Here is a 19,544-nt window from a genome sequence, read left to right as displayed (position 1 = left end):
CCAGTCACCACCTATTTCAATTCCTTTTCCCACTCCCTTTCCAACATGACCATCCTTGGCCTCCTCCACTGCCACAATGAACCAAACCACAAATTGGAGGAACAACACCTTGCCTTCTGTCTGGGCAGCCTACAGTCCAGCAGACTCAACACTCACTCTGCAATTTCAAATAACCTCCCTCTGTGTCCCCCAACTCCCTTCCCAGACCCTACGCCTCCTGACCATTCCTCTCACCTATCCTTTCTTCCAGCCACCAACTGGATTCATTCCTCCCATCGACCAACCAGGTCGTACGGTCTACCTGTCTTCACCTATCCCCACCTCACTACCATGCCCCTTCAACCCCTTTACCTACAGCACCTCTTACCCCCACCCCTAGTCCTGAAGAAGAGTAACCCCCAAAGCCTTGACTTCTCCACCTCCTGATGCTGCCTGGCTTGCTGTGTTCTTCCAGCTTCCTGCCTGTCTACCTTGGATCTGCAGTTCTTTTGTCTCGAACCGAGAATGATTAACAGGGGTAACCATGGTTGAATCATGCATCAAATCTGAAGAAACTATTGATTTACAATACTATTCGGTCTCTCTGGGATTTTCCAGTGCATGTGCAACATGCCCATGGTACAGCCTTCCCAACATGGGGCACTCTGCTAAAAACACCAGAAATGACCAGCAATGCATTGCATTTCAACTTCCTCATTTGGAGCTTCTGTAATGCAATTCAAAACAATTTTGAAATTAAATCAATCTAATTGTAATATTTCTATTGGGATTGCCTGCCTAGCTATCAAATGTTTATTATTCAACTATTACTGCATTTGATTGCATATATAATGGGATGGTTATGGGTGTAATTAAGCTAACAGTCTTGTGCAAAACATGTTAGAAGCACAACTTTTTATTCAGCAATACTGAAGGAACAACAATATATTTCCAAGTCAGGATGGTGAGTGGTTTGGAGGGAAGTTGCAAGTACTTGCATTTCCATGTATCTAGATTCATGGATTCCTAGATTCTTATGGAGCAGAAAAGGTCCTTTGGCCCATTAAGTCTGCACTGATAATGACTGCCCTTAAAAATGCTCTAATTCTAATCTCCTGCAGTTATTCCATATCCTTGAAGTGTTCATCTTTTAAAGGTCATACGTTTTCTGGTCTCCAAACAGTGCATTTCCAGATTCCTATCACCTGTTGAGTGAAAAGGTTTTGTTTTCCTTAATCCCCTCTGAATCCCCCCTTACCCTAAAACTATACTTTTTCATGATTGACCCATCAACCAAAGGGAATAGCTGCTCTCTATTCACCCTGTCCATGTCCCTCATAATCTTACATACCTCCATCATGTCCCCCCTCAGTTTTCTCTGCTCCAAAGACAACAATCCAAGCCTAGCTAGTCTCTTTATTGCTCAATTTCTCCATCCCTTTGTACTCCCTCCAGTGCTATCATATCCTTACAGTAGTGAGGTGACCAAAACTTCACACTGTACTCCAGCTGTGTCCTGACCAACACCCTGTACAACTCCAATATTGCCTCCTTGTTCTATATATCTACTGCCTTTGTTCTTATAGATGGTTGTGGACATTAGCTTGGAAGTTGTTTTTAAAGAGTCTCAGTAAATTTTCAGGAGATGCATTATTCACTGCAGAATTACTAGCCTCTCATCTTTTCTTGTAGCCACTGTATTTCTATGGCTAGTTCAATGATAATCCTGAGGATGTTGGTAGTTGAGGATTCAATGAAGGTATTACCATTGAATGTCAAGGGCAATGGTTAGATTCTCTGTTGTAGAAAATCACATTACTTGGTGCTGGTCTGGTGAGAATGTTACTTGCCACTTGTCAGCACAAGTCTGGATATTGTCCAAGCCTTGTTGCATATGAACATAGACTGCTTTGTTTGTGAGCAGTCCTGCTGAACATTGTGCACTCATTGGTGAATATCCAATTTTAACCTTACGATGGAGACAGAATCACTGATGAAGCAGCTGAAGATGGTTAAGCTGACCCTGAGGAAGTCCTGCAGAGGTCCTGAAGCTAAGATGACTGACCTCCAAATATCATCTTTCTTTGTGCTAGGTATGACTCCAACCAGTGGAGAGGTTACCCACTGATTCCCACTATTTCTAGTTTTGATAAGGTTCCTTGATGCCACAATTGGTCGAATGAGGCCTTGTTATAAAGGACAGTCACTTTCGCCTCATCTCTGAAATTCAGCTCTCCTGCCTGTGGTTGAACCAAGGGCTGTGATGAAGTCAGAAGCTGGATAGACCTGCTGGAAACCCAAACTGGGTGTATTTGGATACATCGTTTCAGAGCAAATGTTGCTTAATAGCACCATTGAAAACGCCTTCCATTACTTTACTAACGATCAAACTGATGGGGTGGTGATTAACCAGGTTGGATTTGTTCTGCTTTTTGTTAATGGAACATACTTGGGCACTTCTCCACATTGCCGGTTAGATACCAGTGTTGTACTGAAAAGCTCGGCTATGGACACAGCACATTCTGGAGCTTAGTATTATATGCTGGAATGTTGTCAGGGAACATAGCCTTCTTACAATTGGAATACATCAAATTAGCTAAATGTTGGCATCTATGATGCTGGACATCTCATCCTCTCAGCCCTTCTGGCCAAAGATTACTGTGAATCTTTCAAACTGACCTTTTGCACTGGCATTCTAGTATGGGTATTAGTGGAGCATCCTTCTTCAGTGAGTTGTCTAATTGTCCACCATCATTTATGAATGGATGTGGCAGGACTACAGAGCTTGGATTTGGTCTGTTGATTGTGAAATCCTTAGCCTATTACTTGGTGCTTGTGTTCCTGTGTTGGTAACTTCACCAGATTGACACTTCATTTTGGCGTTGCTCCTGGCTTGTCCTCCTGCTCACTTCATTGAACCATGTGTAATTATTGTGTAACTTTAGCGTTGCATTCCTTTGACACCACAAATCACCAAATCCATTCATTGCCAACTTCGCTTCATAAAGGAGTGTCATAGAGTCGTAGAAGCCCTTCAGCCCAATTTGTCCATGCTGACCCGGTTTCCTCAGCTAAACTAGTCCCATTTGCCTGCACATGGCCCTTATCCCTCTAAGCCTTTCCTATCCATGTATCTGTCCAAATGTATTTTCAATGTTGTAATTGGACTTGCCTCTACCACATTCTCTGGCAGCCTGTTCCATACATGCACCACCATCTGTGTGAAAATGTTACCCCTCAGGTCCTTTTCAAATCTTCCCGTGCCATCTTAAACCTATGCCCTGTAGTTTTGGACTCCACTCCCCTTTTAAAAGACCTTGGCTATTCACCTTATCTTTGATTTGGTGGTGCCAGTGTTGGACTGGGTGTACAAAGTTAAAAAAATCACACAGCACAAGGTTATGGTCCAACAGGTTTATTTGGAAGCACTAGCTTTTGGAATACTGCTCCTTCATCAGGTAGCTCATCAGGAACAGCGCTCTGAAAGCAAGTACTTCCAAATAAACCTATTGGACTATTACCTGGTGTTGTATGATTTTTAAATTTGTACACCTTATCTACACCCCTCATAATTTTATCAACATCTACAAAGTCACCCCTCAGCTTCCTACACTACGGGGAAAAAAGTCTCAGAATATCCAGCCTCTCCTGAAATTTCAAAGTGTCTAGTCTTGGTAATATCCTTCTAAATGTTTTTTGCATTTTTTCTAGTTTAACAGCATCCTTCTTACAGCAGGATGACCAGAATTGTACACAATATTCTAGAAGTGGTTTTGTACAGCCACAACATGACATCCCAACTCCTATACTGAGTGCTCTGGCGATTGAAGGCAAGTTTGCCAAATGCATCTTGCACACTGAGGATCAGTTTATCACCAAGCTCAGTGCTTTGGAAAGCCATCTATAGTCAGTACCAGCCATAATCTTAAGGTCTGAGATCTTCATCAGCAGTCCTATTAAATCTAAATGTGACCAAATGTGACAATTCAGATAGGATAAAAATATTTTGTACCTGAAAGACCATATTTGATTCCAAGCTTTTATATAGTGTTATGACATTTTAAGAATTGAAACAAACATTATTTTAGAGAGTGCAGCTAACAAAGTTTTAAAAGTCAAAGAAGAAAGTAATTATCCAGACAACATGGGTCTACACATGTTTTGTCACTCAGTGTCCAATGATGCCAATATCTATCTCCTACTGATTGGGTAACTGATTCTGGAGTGTCTCCAATGACATTGGGAATTGAAATATCAACCTACTCAGAACAGTGGATTTTACAACTGGATGGTTGGATGTGTAGTATGAAATGTCTTTTGAATGTAACTAAAGCAAAGCCAGTTTGAATCACTGCAGGACGGATCACAACAATGTACTAATCTACTTCTTTTGAAATGTAATACATTGCATTCAGGAGCGTATGCTGAATAGACAGATCGATTAATTATAAACCCAACTATTAGGTTAAACATTCCTTCATTACACCAAATATTCATTGCCCTCCAAGTTGTCCTACCATCATCTTCAAATGACTAAAGCGTATTTCTTGAATACAATGCAACGAAACGAAATAAACCTTTTGCCCTAAGCCAATTCCACACGTTGCACTACTTTTAACATTTTTAACGATATATATTTCAAAATCATCCTATTTTGATTTGTGGTGGTCAGCAGTGGTCAGCGTAAAGTAAAAATAAAACGCTGAGAAAACAATTATTTGGTTGCTGGAAACGCTGTCTGTTTACCTGCCCTCTGTAAATCGCCGAGTCATGTGCTGACATTTCCAATGGGAGGAATTCTCGGCGCTACCTGCTTGAACCTATGGCTGGTAAAAACGGGGAGAACCAGTGAAGGCTGTTTGAAGGAAACGTCAGACCAATTTTTTAAAAATACGATTTTTTTTGTTTCAGTCAGGTGTTAACTATAACACAAGATTAATGTTAGCTAGTAGGAATCAAATGATTATTGTAACAGTTACTGCCTGCTCGCTGCAGTGTTGAGTCAGCATACTTTATATTATTGTTTATGCCGACATTAGGGATAGCTACCAGCATTAATTGTGTTATTCATGTTTACTGTTCTGGACTCGTTGTTCACACAAATGACACGGTTCGGGAAGTTCTCTCAATTCCACTGTTATCCCTGGGGGACAATGCGACAACTTTTCTGGAGAAATCAGTGACAAATCTGACCGCTCTGTAACAACTTGGATTATTTCATAGCATCATAATGATCCACTAGATAGTAATCTTGTATTGCCTTTACAAAAATGTTTTAATAAGTTGCAACGTGGAGCGTATGAAATGTTACTGTTTAGTCGCAGCTAGATAATAAAGGTCAGCGTCCTGTGCTTTTACAGACACGCATCGTGGTGGCTTATATCACACATACTCCTTTTAAAGTTTAATGTAAATATTCGATTCATAGCCACAAAGTTCGAATCAAAATAGGGAAAATAGATTTTTTTTAACAAAGGAGACATTGTTAACCTGGTTAAAACAAGAAAATATTTGACCATGTTCCTTATAAAATTAATTCAATATCTTATTTCGTATATTTCAACGATATTCCACAGAATAAAGGACTTTGTGAAGTTGATACAAGTTTAACTATGTAAAGTTAGGTGGCAGGTATACACATGAATTAACCCACGTTGCAATTCTCTTTTCCGTCTGTTTAAATACGTTTATCAAATTGTCTTTATAGTTAAAATTATCCATTTCCGTTTACGTTGCTATTCATGTGATGCAGACTACCGTGTTTATTTTACTAAAATTAATCGATAAGATTCGTAGATCGGATATTTTGTGGTAGGGCACGTCAAGACTGAATCTTAACCCTTTAATAGATAATAAATATATTATCAAACTCATTTTTTCCCCAACAACGCGTCGCCAGCTTAAGGCAGAGAGATGCAGGCAGGAGAGTAGATTTCGTTAGGTTTTATCACAGAAAATGTCCTTTAAACCATAAAATAGTAACGACTCCTAGTTTAAATCTGATCTCTCTAACAGTTCTTTTTTTTTCATTTTGACACAACGTTTCATCTCTACTGATGGAGGAGCCGGTGTTGGACTGGGATGGACAAAGTTAAAAATCACACAACACCAGGTTATAGTCCAACAGGTTTATTTGGAAGCATTAGCTTTGGGAGCGCTGCTCCTGATGGACTATAACCTGGTGTTGTGTGAATTTCATCTCTGGTCGGTAGTCGCACTTACAATGGAGTTTTAATTATATTGCATATTAGCAAATGAGGAATGATATAAATAAACTGTATATTGATGATATAAACAATGCCACTTAAAATTAAAATGCACCCTGTGTGTTCATTGTACGTGACATTTTAATACAAGTTTCAAATTAATTAATCTTAATGGAAAACTCATCCATTTTTAAATCGAGTGTAACAGCAAAGTATAATTAACAAACTTGTTTAAACAGAGGTGACTCATGCTGACTGGTTTCAAACGTTACAGTTTTAATTAGAAAAGGTCACATGATCGCACCTGAGGGCAATGGATAGACTCTCCGCTGTTTTTGATATAACCAAAACCAACATGAAACTCAAGCTGTTCAGATAAGGAGCAATTGTTCTTAAGTGAATCACGTCGATCCCGGTTTACTGCAAGGCCCAGTTGGTCAAAGCTTTGGATTAACAATTCAAACTGCAAAATTGTTGCTGTTTTTTTGTCCTGCCTGTATGTTATAATGTTGCTGAACACATTGACCCCAGCAGTCCAGCAGCAGCTGTCAAATCTAACGTGGATCGGATTTATAAATAAATCAGTACAACGTGATGGTTCTGAAGATAGAGCTCTGAGCAGAAAGTTTAACCAGCAGCAGCAAAGAACCGATACAGATTTGGGTGAAACAAGAAAATGTGAAGACAGATATTTTAATATTCTTAAGAAATTGCTGCTAAATCACCGACAGCATTTATATTAAATTTTGCACCCACAACTATGTTCAAAGCGAGACACAATAATTAGCGTGGGGGAAAAGCAGGATAAGAATACCCTTCTCAGACATCATTTCATTGTCCACACGAATTATCCTGGTTCGAAAATATCGCTCGTTAGGATATTTTCTTACTTACAGCTAATATGTTTAGAAAAGAGAAGCAGCCCACGCGGAGGAAGTGTAACAATTGATTGTAGGCGTACATCGCTGACTGAGGTTAGACTCAAACAATTGTTTCTCTCAGTGCACAGTTCAGGTAAAATTCGAGTGTTATTGTGTCCGTGACAAATATGTATCGTATATATGCAATAACTCCCAACGTGTGCTCCTTCAGTTGTAATGCAAACCGGATCTAAAGTACAATGATCTCTTCCACTGTAAATATACACAATCCTCTTAAATGTTTCCACGTGACTCATTTAGAACAAAACATATGCATTATTTTCCGTTAACAATGTAGCAACATGTGACAATTTTATGAATTCTTAACGCCTCCTTGTTTGTGTCTAGACTAAACCTCAAATGGGGTTTTCCTAATATTGTTCACACATTTAGAGCAAACTATTGTGCCTTTATGTAGGCAACCCCCCACCATCCTTCTGTCCATGTCTTTGATAAACCTTTATGAAATCTGGTTGATTAGACCTAAAGCAGAAATGGCCTAATGATGTAAACACATATTAAAGACTGATGGGAAAGCAGACAATACTGCAGTACTACTGTTGTATCTGTCGATTAAATGTTTAACAAGATTGTCCTCATGGTGAACATGTACATTGACATTGTCAAATCCACTTATATTGAATTGAATTGAATTGAATTGAATTTGTCACGTGTACCGAGACACAGTGAAAAGCTTCGTCTTGCGAGCAATACAGACAGATCACAGAGTTAAGTAATATAGATAAGTAAATAATAGGTAAACAGCAGCAAAAACAAAAACACAGGTACAGGCGAATGTTAAGAGTTTGTGAGTCCATTCAGTATTCTAACAGCAGTAGAGAAGAAACTGTTTCAAAACTGGCTGGTGTATATATATTCTTGGCAGCCTTTAGCTTCAAAGGACTAAGTTTTATATTTCGCAAAGACTCTTATCCTCTCTAGCTTTCTGTCCTCCCTTAAGATGTTCTGTAGAGCCAATCTTTTTGATCAAGCTTTTGGGTCACCTATTGTAATATAAGGTATACACCCTAGCTCTGTCGCTCAGGATCAAATTTCAACCCATCCATTTCCTGGTGAAGTACATTGGACATTACCATATTAAAATTACTACCGAAGTACTTGTCATATATATATGAACTTCTATCTCCAGTTGCCTTACCTACTAAAGCTGATGATGACTTTTTTTTCCACCCTACTTTAAACAGTAAATTAAAAATGCACACAACTTTTTTGATGCCCTTCAGATATATCATTGTTTTCCTGTAGAATGTGGATAGATTGGCTGTAATCCCCAAACCTTCGGAATCATCTTGGAAGATTGACAAGAGAGAACTCTGATATAGATAACACCTCAATTAAAATGGTATTTTACGAGTGTATTTAGGCTGAAGTCCTGCCATTGTAGTCCCAGCAACTCACATAAAGACATACCCTTAACATTATCACTGCCTCATAAAGCCAATGCAGACTTAATATTGAACGGTGATTCCACGACAGTAATCATGCATATATGAAACAATACTTATACACTAAATTGCACTCACGTACAAGGAAATCAAATGATTGATTACCAATCATTCAGATCACCCGCACAGTACATGGGCTTGATTCTTCTTGGTACAACAATTCTGTTTTGATTACCTTTATGTTCTTTGATGGAATATTTGAAATCTTGTTTGTTTCAATTTATCAAAGCATGTTGTCTTTTTTCCATTTAAATATAGTCATAAGCTAACATAACATCTTTAATACATTCACCTTTAGTCCTTTTATCAACATTCTTAAATCTTACTGCCACCATTGATCTTAAAGAGAACAAACATATCTATTTCCTCTATTGTAAAGCTTGTTTTATTGATCTCTGTTTCCTCTTTTCAGCTGAGTACTTGTATTTCACTTATAACTCCTAATTCTATATATAGACCAGGACATTAAATACTTGAACACTGCATTATTGTCTAAGAAATCTCTAACAATTGATTGGACTTCTGGACATGAGACAATAAAAAAGACTTTTTGTTTAAAACACAATTCTTATTTCATCTTAAGCATCTAACCACCTATTTCCTATTTCCAATTTTACACCACTTTTATAATATCAATGAACTTGAACTAATTTGTTGCTCTTACCTGCAGATGTGACCATTCCAATGGACTCCTGGTCAGCCCCATAGTTTCTTCTCTGTAAACTACAGGTCATCAAAAGCTGCAGTGTGTGTAACTCACACAAACACACATTCATCCATCTCTGCCTTTGTTCACAAACCTACATTGTTTCCCAGTTGAGAAATGCCATGATTTTTAAAAAAAACTTGGATTTGTAACTTTCCATAGTCTCACTGCAGTCTATCACTGTCATCTCCTACAGATCTACAACCCTCTTCACTAACTGCACTTCCCCATTTTTAAGCACTAACCATTGCAAGTGTTACTCCAGCTGGATCCTAAGCTTTGGAACCTCCTTTTTCAATCTCCTCATTTCTCTTCTACACTTACCTCCTTGAAGATGCTTGGTAAAGCTCACCTCATTCACTAAGTCTTGAGTCATCTACCTTATTACCTATCTATTCTCTTGTCTGGTTCACTGTCATTTTTTTTTACATGACATGCAAAGAGTGCAGAAGAAATTTACAAGGATGTTGACAGAACTCAATGGTTTGACTTACAGGGAGAGTTGGGACAAGATTGGATTTTTTTTAGAAAGTAGGAGACTGAGGGGGGAATCATATAGAAATATATAAAATCAAGGGAGGCATGGACAGTGTGAATGCACTCAATCTTTTTGCCCAGGGTTGGGGAATTGAGGTCTGGAGGGCCTCAGTTTATGGTTAGAGGGGAAAGAATAAAAGGGAACCGGGGAGGGTGCAACATCTTTTTACACAGAGGGTAGAATGCATATGGAATGAGCTGCCAGCAGAAGTGATTGAGGGTACATTAGCGACATTTAAAATGCATTTGGACAAATACATGGATAGGAAAGGTTTAGAAGGATATGGGTCAAGTTCAAGGAAATGGGGCTAACATGGATGGCCATTTTGGTTGTCATGGACCAGTTTGGGCCAAAGGGCCTTTCTCCAAGATGTAGGACTCTATGACTCTATGGTTCTATGACATTCCTGTAATGAATCTGAGCGGTGTGTGTGTGTGTGGGAGAGAGCAGGAGAATGCTTGACTATGTTAAAGGTGCGATGTGAATGCATGTGGTTGTTACTGTTCATTTTATCAATATTGCTCTGATTGTGCTCCCCTACATCTTTCTATTCCTTATAGGTTAAAAATATTTCATCCTGTTCATTCTTGTGCTTTAATGCAGATTCATGATGTTGAATTCAAAATTCATCCCATGGTTTCCTGCTAATGTAATGGAATTCTTTGTTTCCCTCAATTTGTCCTCCCACTTTTTATACCTAGATAAATGTTCACCATCATATCTTCAATATTTGTGAATGGCCCACTCCTTTCTTCTTTTGACCTTGAAAATGTCAGTCTTTCCCTGTGATTTAGGCTTTGCTAGTTAAAATAGAAGTCAAGAGTGCGGTGCTGGAAAAGCACAGCCGGCCGGCAGCATCCGAGGGACAGGAGAATTGACGTTTCAGGCATAAGCCCTTCATCAGGATAGTGTGAATGATTATGCCCGAAACATCATTCTCCTGCTCTTCGGATGCTGCCTGACCTGCTGTGCTTTTCCAGCACCACACTCTTGACTCTGATCTCCAGCATCTGCAGTCCTCAATTTCTCCCAGTTAAAATAGGAGCCACGTTTTGGTAGATTATGCCCAGGGTAAATTGTAAACAATTATATCCTTACAGTTTTCCTCCAGATTTAGAGGATATTTGAGGAACAATGTTTTCACCCAGAGGGTGGTAGGTATTTGGAATTCACTGTTTGTAAGGGTGGAAGAGACAGAAACCATCACAATATTTGAGAAGTATTTAGATGTGCATTTGCGTTATCAAGGCATAAAACATTATAGACAACGTGCTCAGCAATGGGATTAGAATCGGTAAGTGGTTGTTTTTGACAGGTGGAGTTGTGAGGGGCCGAAGGGTATTTTTCTGTGTCGTAGACTTCAATGACTCTCTGACTCTGAGTCTCAACATCATTGTTACACTAAAGTATATTGCTTTTCTCCTCATATGTCAAGTAACAATTCCAGAATCTGCCTCCCTTAAGATTTGAATTTACGTCAAACTTTATTGCCTATCCTAAAACTGTCAGATCACTTTGCATACAGTGGATTATTTCTGAGTCTGGGGACTTGTTGTCTAAGCAAACGCAGCTGTCATTTTGTGCTTAGCAGGATCCCACAGGTAGTAGCAATGAGATAAACGACCAGATATCTACATTAACAGAAATTGCTGGAGAAACTCAGCAGATCTGGCAGCATCTGTGGAGAGAAAAAGAGTTAATGTTTCGAGTCCAGTGACCCTTCCTCATATATCTGCATTGTTGGTTAACCAATAGCAAAACTGTTGGACAATTGAAAAGTTCCCCTTTGTTATTCAAATACGTCTGTTCATTTTTGAGTCCCAGGCAGTACATAGTAATTTCTCTGCACAATGTAACTGAATGATAGAACTTGCAGCTTTGCAGCAGGTTATTAACAGAACCTAGGTCCCCGAGTGGGATTTTAAATCAGTCTCTTCCAGACGCGAGTGATACCGGTGGAGCCAAACTGGTCCCTCTCATGATCCTCACATACAGCCAGACCTCGAAGAGCATTGATCTTGCATTGTAGCACACTACCAGCCTCTCAAGGGCAGCTAAGGATGGATCCGAAATAGTGACCCAGCCAAGACGCCCATGTGCCATGTAGAACACTGTAGACTAAAATCCCAAATAATCCACCACCCTCACAATGTATACGTAGAGCACACACCAAACAGTATCGCCATTCTCATTGTTGAATTACCGTGCTACCCCATCAATCGCCGTCTCACTGTCTTACAAGAAGACTCAGTACTGTTTTTAAACGATTAACCTTCACTGAAATCTATTATTAAAAATTGCAATTTTTTTTAGTTTACCATTGCAATTTTTAATAATAGATTTCAGTGAAGGTTAATCGTTCAATGTGTTTGAACTGTTTTCCTAAGCTAAATACTGCTCCACGAACCTTCCAATACTTGATGCAGACAGCAAGCAGCAACTTTAACAACCCACCCTTCCATTTGTAAGGAATCGGATCGAAAGGAGCCACATTCAGGGAACACCATGGAGTGGGACACATTCTGAAACTGGTTTGAATCCTACGGAGTAATGCAATGGTTGTACAAATACAGACTGATTTCAAAATAACAATTCTAATTTCCTTAAATTATAACAACAACGATAAAGATTCGTTGGTATGTAAAATTGGATGAAAAAATCGAATTTGTTCCAACGTTGACGTTCGATTTCACGTTGTATATTGAAGAACAAAATCATTTTCAGCGTGTTAAGCGATTTAAGTCGAAATTATTTGTAGATGGTGCACTAAAATTCATTTGTTCTTAATAATAATTGCTGGACTATCAGTTAAGGATGCTAGTTAATTGGAATGTTATTTTTATTGGTTCGAAAGAAGCTCTATTTGCAGAGCCTGTCAATCAGACTGGCAGGAAGATCAGTTCCATTGCAGTAACTTCATACTGCCAAGCGCGCATGCGCGCCCACTGGGGAACTTGTCCATCTCAGGATTTGGATATTATTTCTCTCTCTCTCAATTAAGCTCAGGGTCAGACTCAGGTGACAATTGGCCCTTTGCTATTCTAGCAGGCACATTTTGTTTCTGCATTTTTTAAATCTCAGTCAGACAGACTGCAATATTTTAGATCATCCTGAACCTGCAGCCGATTAATTTTCTCTCTTTAATTCGTCTGTTAACGTTAAAGCGATGACAGCTTTACCCCCCGCTGCACTTCCCTCCAGAGTTTAAAGAGTCCGCGAATTTAAAACAACTGAGGGCTGCATTTGAGCAGTTGTGAAATTATCAAATGAAACAGACACCGAAAGGTCTTTGGGAAGCCCATTTTACCATCCAAAACACATACATTCGTTCCACAGTTTCAAAATCACATTATCATTCCGGATCCTTCTTTTTAATGTTAGTGTCAATTACCTCCATGTGTATCAGCAGCTTAACCAGTAGATCTTCCTGTTCAGACTTTGCAGTTGTGGTCTGGTATCTTCTAACCTGAACTAACTTCCCACTCTAACTCTAGTGAGTGCCCACTCACTCTATCCAGATTAGAAGTTGTAACGTCAAACAAACTTCTGTCAGATAAATAGCCCTTGCAGCTGAAGTGCCCAAACACGTCTTCTTTCATTCTTTTTCAATGAGGCTTCTGGTGAGCACTGATTTTTTCTCTCTTTCTCTCTCTCTGTTGTGAAGTGCAGGTCCATTGCAGAACAATACGAATGTCCTGCGACCAAGAAAAGACTCGACCTTGTGCTACTTAATTGTGTGAAGCTGAGAAAGGTCTTTCGGCGAGAGACCCAAAGCATTGACCCGCATATCTCCTGCAGACACTTCATTCACACAGCTCGACTTACAGTCGCCCGAATCTCTATTGTCTCGCTACAACAATGTATAGATTTTTGTTATAAACTAAACCTTGCACGTCCACAAATGTTGCTTGGTTATATTTAACGTGATTGTTTGTTTCAGATATGTTTTGTTATGGTTTTCACTTGCGAATGGGTATCTGATCCAGAACTGGCTTCGTTTCATTGTCAAATGTTAGTTCTTATTCGTCTGTCTCGCCTTAAGTTAATAGGGTATGGATGCATCGCCGCTTTATTTATACTGCAGAATTTACTTTATCTGTTCCACAGCACCCAGCAGAAAATTTCATTTAACAGAGCACACAAGTTATTCTTACAAGAAGCAGTTGTTATATTGATTATCGTCTTTGTCTGGATTTAAATCCAACACAGCGCGATTAATTTTCAAACGGTTTGATCCGCTTTATTAATATCCTATAGCTGTCCTATATTACCTGACGGAGTTGTTATCAACACTTCTCTGGACATTTTTATACGATTAGTATTAGCATTAATGTTCCGATTTAGGGTTACTTGAATTTGATTTGATATTAACCAGATAGGCAAGGTGTTAAACGAAAACATGCTAACTCTGGAATGATTGGAGATGCCGTTGTTGGACTGGGGTGTACAGAAGTCTGGAAAGCATTGCATAACGCTCGGCAGTTTTGGGCTTTCACAGATTCAGTGAGGCCCAAGCAGCTGAATGCCGTTTTCACAATGAATCCACCATTTTCACACTTCTGGGTTAAGATTAATCAACTCTGCCCTGGAGTCATACGGATGGAACAGAGAGAAACCAAAGACTTTGCAAAACGACAGATATACCCTTGTTTAATGGTCTTAGATTCCTGTTAACAGGCTTAGCGTGCGGCCCAAAATATATCCACTTCGAAAATCCAAATAAGTTTTTGGGAAAATAAGTTATGCTTCGTCATATTCGGTTGTGCTGTCCGAAATGCTACCGTAACGTCATTGAACAATAGGAACGCATTCAAGTGAATACTTTGATCTTTTCGTTGAACACAACGCAACTATTTCAGCCCCCAGTTCCCCCGATGTAAACACACTGCCACAAGCAAATATTCAAATTGAATGCTGCATGCCATTTAACAGCAGAGGCCAGACCCCTCGATACAATTCATTGTATTTATATGCAAATATTTTTAATAGATCTCATTGCTGTCAGAGCGGACATAGCTGGCGCTTTTCAGAAATAAAATAGCCCTGTACACATCGAGTGAAGTTAGTTACCACCAGCCACATAGCGCAGGGAACGCCTCAAAAGATAATTGAATGGACATACACTTCCGTGGCGGATAGAATAAAATTGTGCGCTTTGGAAATCTGCTGATGTTTTAAGTGGCTCTACAAATTGCTAGGGATGTCTCTGTACCACCGATGTACCCTCGGCCACTCTCTAGCACTGCAAAAATGCCCCCACTCTCTAACACTTGCCGGGGGTTTGTAAGGCTACCGTCATCCTGCCGAAAATGCCAAACCAAAGTCAGGCGTTGTCATTGCTCAGCTCCTATACAGCTCTCAGCCGAGTTCTGTCTTTAGTAAACAGCCATGCTCGCTAAGGGGATATGTGTTGCCGCTCTGTCATTAAAAGTTCCTTAATAAATCTTTCAGTTTGGAATCGATTGAGCGTCTATCTCCCCGAAGTCGTGTTTTATGCGAGGCGGCACACTCAAATACTGAGTCATTTAACAGGGGCTGATCCTGTTGTCCTGGAAATCCTGTTTCAGAGCGAGACACGTTTATTATTTTCATGCAGTTGACACCAAGGAGATGGAACACACTGTACAGGGCAGCGGTCTAAGGTAGAATACTGATGTATTACTGAGATTTCCAAATTCATCCGACAGGCAATTTTAGGATAACTGAATGGGGCATATTTTGATGCTGTTTAAGTGATAGGAATTGACTGATTTTAGAAACGCACAGTTAAAATACATCAACGTTGGAAACATTGCCAGTGACAAATTGGCCGTTTACGAGACCAAAAGCATTCACTCTTATTTGTTATCTGCTGTTGCAGTATGTATGAGTACAATCATAATGGTAGAGTCTATAAAATCTCAGCAGTTAGAGGTCACTTTGTTAAGGACGCCCTTTCAAAACCTTCCTGGAGAAAGGCGATGAATGACTCTAAAGGTTTCTACTGTATTACGAGACTTTTGAAATGCTCTCTGTAGATAGCGTCATTCAGTCTACGGTAGACAGCTGGAGCAATGTTAAGGCAGAGAGAAAGGCTTTTTTTCCCCCTGAACGTAACTCGATTGAGACTAGAAATTGGAATGCATATCTGTATAATCGTTTTTGATTTAAAATCATTTGATTCCTGCTCATAATCCTGCACTCGAAACTATCAATAGCACGCTGATCGCTTCCAGATGAAGATTAAGGAACTATTTAACTAAACAGAGTTGGATTTGGACAATGACCAGAGAATTTCTAGGAAAAATTTTTAAAAAGGCTTTGTGAAATGGAGCACTTACAACATTTTATTTTGTGATAGAAGTATTGTGGTTCAAATTTATGAAAGAATAAACTCTGCCTCATCCCCAGCTCGCGTGAAAATCAATATTTGATAGTTTTTTTAAAAAAATCTGACCAATTCGATAATTTCATTTTATACACAAGTAGGCATAAATGCATGAAATTAGAATTAACTGGATACAGGAATTTTGTAATTAAAGACGTTCAGCGTGTTTTGTTTCTGGTAACTCTGCAACCTGCCTAAACATTCCCCCACAACCCAGTCTAATTGGCGTTCCTAACTATGCCTGCTCAGTTGTACGTAGGAGCTGGCACATCAGAACACTCTTTATCTGTTTTTGTTTTTTTTCCGAAACTAATTGAGTGTTATGCAATTCCACCTGCGGAAGACCTGCGGAAATCTCCTCTTGTAGCGATGCCCCAATCTGTGGTGCCTACTCCCTTCCAGAGCTCCCCACCCATCACAACTGCGCTGCCGTTTTCGTCAAATCACAACTGCATCCTGCCTTTTTAATCTCTAAGCTGCCGTTATAAAGTAAATGTGTCGGGCACGATCTTCCAATTATTGTGAAACCTCCTTGCGGACCAGTTCCTGAACATTGACTGAGCGAGCAGGCGACCTTACACTTGTAAATGAGTCTGAGGGGCGGTGGAGGAGGCTTGACCAAGTGTTGGAAGCCAGATGTTGAAACACAAAAGAGAAAAGCAGGGAGAGGGAGGGGACTGAACGGAGGTGATTGGGGGGTGGGGAGCGTGTGGGGGTAACATCCCTGCATTTGGAATTGGAGAACTGCACAGTGTCTCTGGTGAAAGCGGCAGCAGGAACCTGGAGAGAGCGATTTAACTCATTGTGATGCACAGTGCGAGTCGCCCTCGTTTGAGAGAGAGAGAGGGAGAGAGAGAGGCACGCTTTACTGAGCTGGGAGTATCTGACTCAGAATGAGAGAATGCGATGCGCTCATGCCCCTCGCTCCAACACCTCGCTCAGACAGCGCGTACCTGGCGGTTGTAGCTCTCGGTCGCTACACATGCAAACCGCTGTCCAAAGTTGTGGATGTGGGACAATATCGAAGTGAAGACGGCGGTTTAGTCAGAAAGCGTTGGCTTATTGTAAGTTGCGTTGCTTCTGTGCGAAGCAATTTATTAGCCGGACTGTGGTGGAACATTGCAATGGGGGTGTGAGATATTCTCTCTCTGTCTCCAACTGCTCCTGCGGTTGAGATGTTTGAGAGACTGTTGTGTGTAATATTTTTCTCTCTTAAGAAAAGTAAGATTTTTGGAGGGGCGGCCGGGTTGGGTGGTGGGGTGAGACAGGAAAGATGAATCGAGCGCATGTATTTCTGTCAGCACAAAGCCTTCGAATGGCTTTCACGCTGGGTCGCTAATATTTGAAGGCACATTTTCTGACCTGCCTATCGAACTAACTGACGTTTACTTTAAGATTCTGATTTAATCCAGTCGGCACTCACCCAACCCCCAACCCAGTCCGTGACCTGGCAGAATGTGTGTGTCCCGCTGCTGTGGTCCGGCCGCCGCTTTCAATTGTTAAAGCCTCACCCCTTTTTTTTTGATCTGAAACTCTGCCCAAGACGGAGTCACTCCTGATTTCTTCCAAATGGATCTGGCTTGCCCTGCTCCTTAAGAAACCCACTGCTTACAAAACGTGGGCACGAATTCGCGACACCCCCTCCTCCCCACTCCCACTCAAAAATACTTTCTACAAGTAAAAATGCAAATTGCTTCCAGCTTCTTTGTCTGTTGAGCTGAAACGATGGAAGCCGGCTCTTTGAAAGAGAAAAAAAATGGCGAGTCTCATTGTCTCTGGGCTATTTTCTTTCGGTACAACTACTTAAGTGAAATTCTATAGAAGCGGGTCCCTTTTACATATCCTTTTTGCTCACTTAACTTTGTTATATGGAGAAAGCTGCGTTACAATCCCTTACTGATCAAGCCAAATTAGGATTTTTCGCACCTTTTTATTTGTCTCCCATGTCCGGCTTTGATGGAATTTCAATCGTATTTGGTGTTCCGTTTCCTTGCCGACTTGTTTCTGCTTATTGTGCCTAAATTGTCTTGGGCCGAGGGGACCATGTCTGCTTCCCGAACAGTTCCGAATCTTTCACGGTGAGAAACTACTTTGTTTTATGTAAGAAACCAGGCCATTGAGTAATGAAAGCTCGCGAACGCATTCGGTGATGTGAATAGATAGCGGCGAGATTGGCGATCACCGGGAAGTGTGTTTGCGAGGGATTTCCATGGCGGTAATTTCCAAAAAAAGAATTTAAACGAGCTGCAGTAATTTATACAGAGGCTTTTAAAAATAATAAACTGCCCCAATTCTGATTACATTGGCCCTTTTACATGGTAAATAAACTAACAGGACAGTAAAATGGAGGAGTGCTGAGACTTTATCTGAGGATCAACCGAGTTACATGCATAATATTTACATGTAACTTGTATTCCAAATAATCTTTTTTTACTATTGGCTTTTGTTATTTTATGCGTTCTCATTATTCTAAGTAGAGAATAAGCTACGTTTCGAAATTAATTGAATGATCTTTTTCACTTAATTATCAACTAAGACGATTGTTTCACATTCGGTGTTAGTTGATACATTGGCAAGATATAGCGTTTTGCGGTTTAAGTGAATCGGCGCATGTTACAACAGACTTTAATCCAATGCTACTGATTTCGCTAGAACTGAAGTCTGAAATGCAATGCAACCAGAAATGTAAAGATGATCCTCGACTTCACCTTCAAAACCATGGACAGCGATTTTTCCATGTGCTTCTGCTAAAATGCAGACACAGCATTAATTTTCAAAAAGAAAAGCGTAGCGTTTTACATACTTTATTGATCGAGTAAAAAAAATATTTTGTTTAGAATTATCTGCCGCCTACATCCCATCGGTTTATGGGTGTACATTCACAAATGGCAGCTATAAGGAACGGAGTGGGTTTTTGTGAATGTGATGTATATTTGTCCAATGTACAGTCTGAGTACGGAGGCCTCCGAAAATGCAGGCTGTCTCTTTCGGATGCTTGGTGTTCCCAGCAAACCCCAAACATTCCGTTCATACTTTCGGAGGCAGCAAAGATTTTCCTCGCCTCCCTCCAGTTCGCGTAACCCTCAGCATTTCCAGCAAATTCTGATCCGGCCGATTGAATTGCTGAACGCAATGGATGCAGTCTGGGGTGCGACTTATTCCAGAAATGAAAAGGCAGCCTGCATTTTGCCCAGATCTGGCCTTACTCAATCAAAAGACTGCCATTTCTTGAATGTGTGTGTTGACCGTGATTGCATGGACTTTAGATGTGGGGAGGTGTGTGTGAGAGAGTGTGTGTGGATTTTGCGCACGTGTGTGCTGTTTCGAACATGCGTGTTTTGTTTATCAAATATGTGCATGTT

The 19,544-nt window shown here is 40.2% G+C and overlaps 2 long non-coding RNA genes across 8 annotated transcripts in view; both read left to right on the top strand.

Moving 5' to 3' along the window:
- The first annotated feature begins 12,839 nt into the window (after positions 1 to 12,839).
- Positions 12,840 to 13,686, top strand: LOC122549450. Of its 2 annotated transcripts, none has more exons than XR_006311545.1 (2): positions 12,840 to 13,308; positions 13,485 to 13,686. It is a non-coding gene; the product is annotated as an uncharacterized LOC122549450 (long non-coding RNA). The 2 variants fall into 2 exon arrangements; XR_006311546.1 differs by having other exon boundaries at positions 13,480 to 13,686.
- Positions 13,687 to 15,439: 1,753 nt separating this feature from the next.
- LOC122549449 overlaps positions 15,440 to 19,544 on the top strand; it is a 25,864-nt gene continuing 21,759 nt past the window's right edge. For 2 of the 6 annotated variants that reach the window (XR_006311540.1, XR_006311539.1), the window contains exon 1: positions 16,899 to 17,246. This is a non-coding gene — a long non-coding RNA (uncharacterized LOC122549449). Of the gene's footprint in view, positions 15,458 to 16,898; positions 17,247 to 17,366; positions 18,261 to 19,544 lie in introns of those variants that run through there. The other 4 variants (XR_006311542.1, XR_006311541.1, XR_006311544.1 and 1 more) reach the window with 3 other exon arrangements.

The sequence above is a fragment of the Chiloscyllium plagiosum genome, chromosome 4 (assembly GCF_004010195.1).
Source record: "Chiloscyllium plagiosum isolate BGI_BamShark_2017 chromosome 4, ASM401019v2, whole genome shotgun sequence".
Taxonomy (NCBI): Eukaryota; Metazoa; Chordata; class Chondrichthyes; order Orectolobiformes; family Hemiscylliidae; genus Chiloscyllium; species Chiloscyllium plagiosum.
This window is presented reverse-complemented; position numbering and strand designations above follow the sequence as displayed.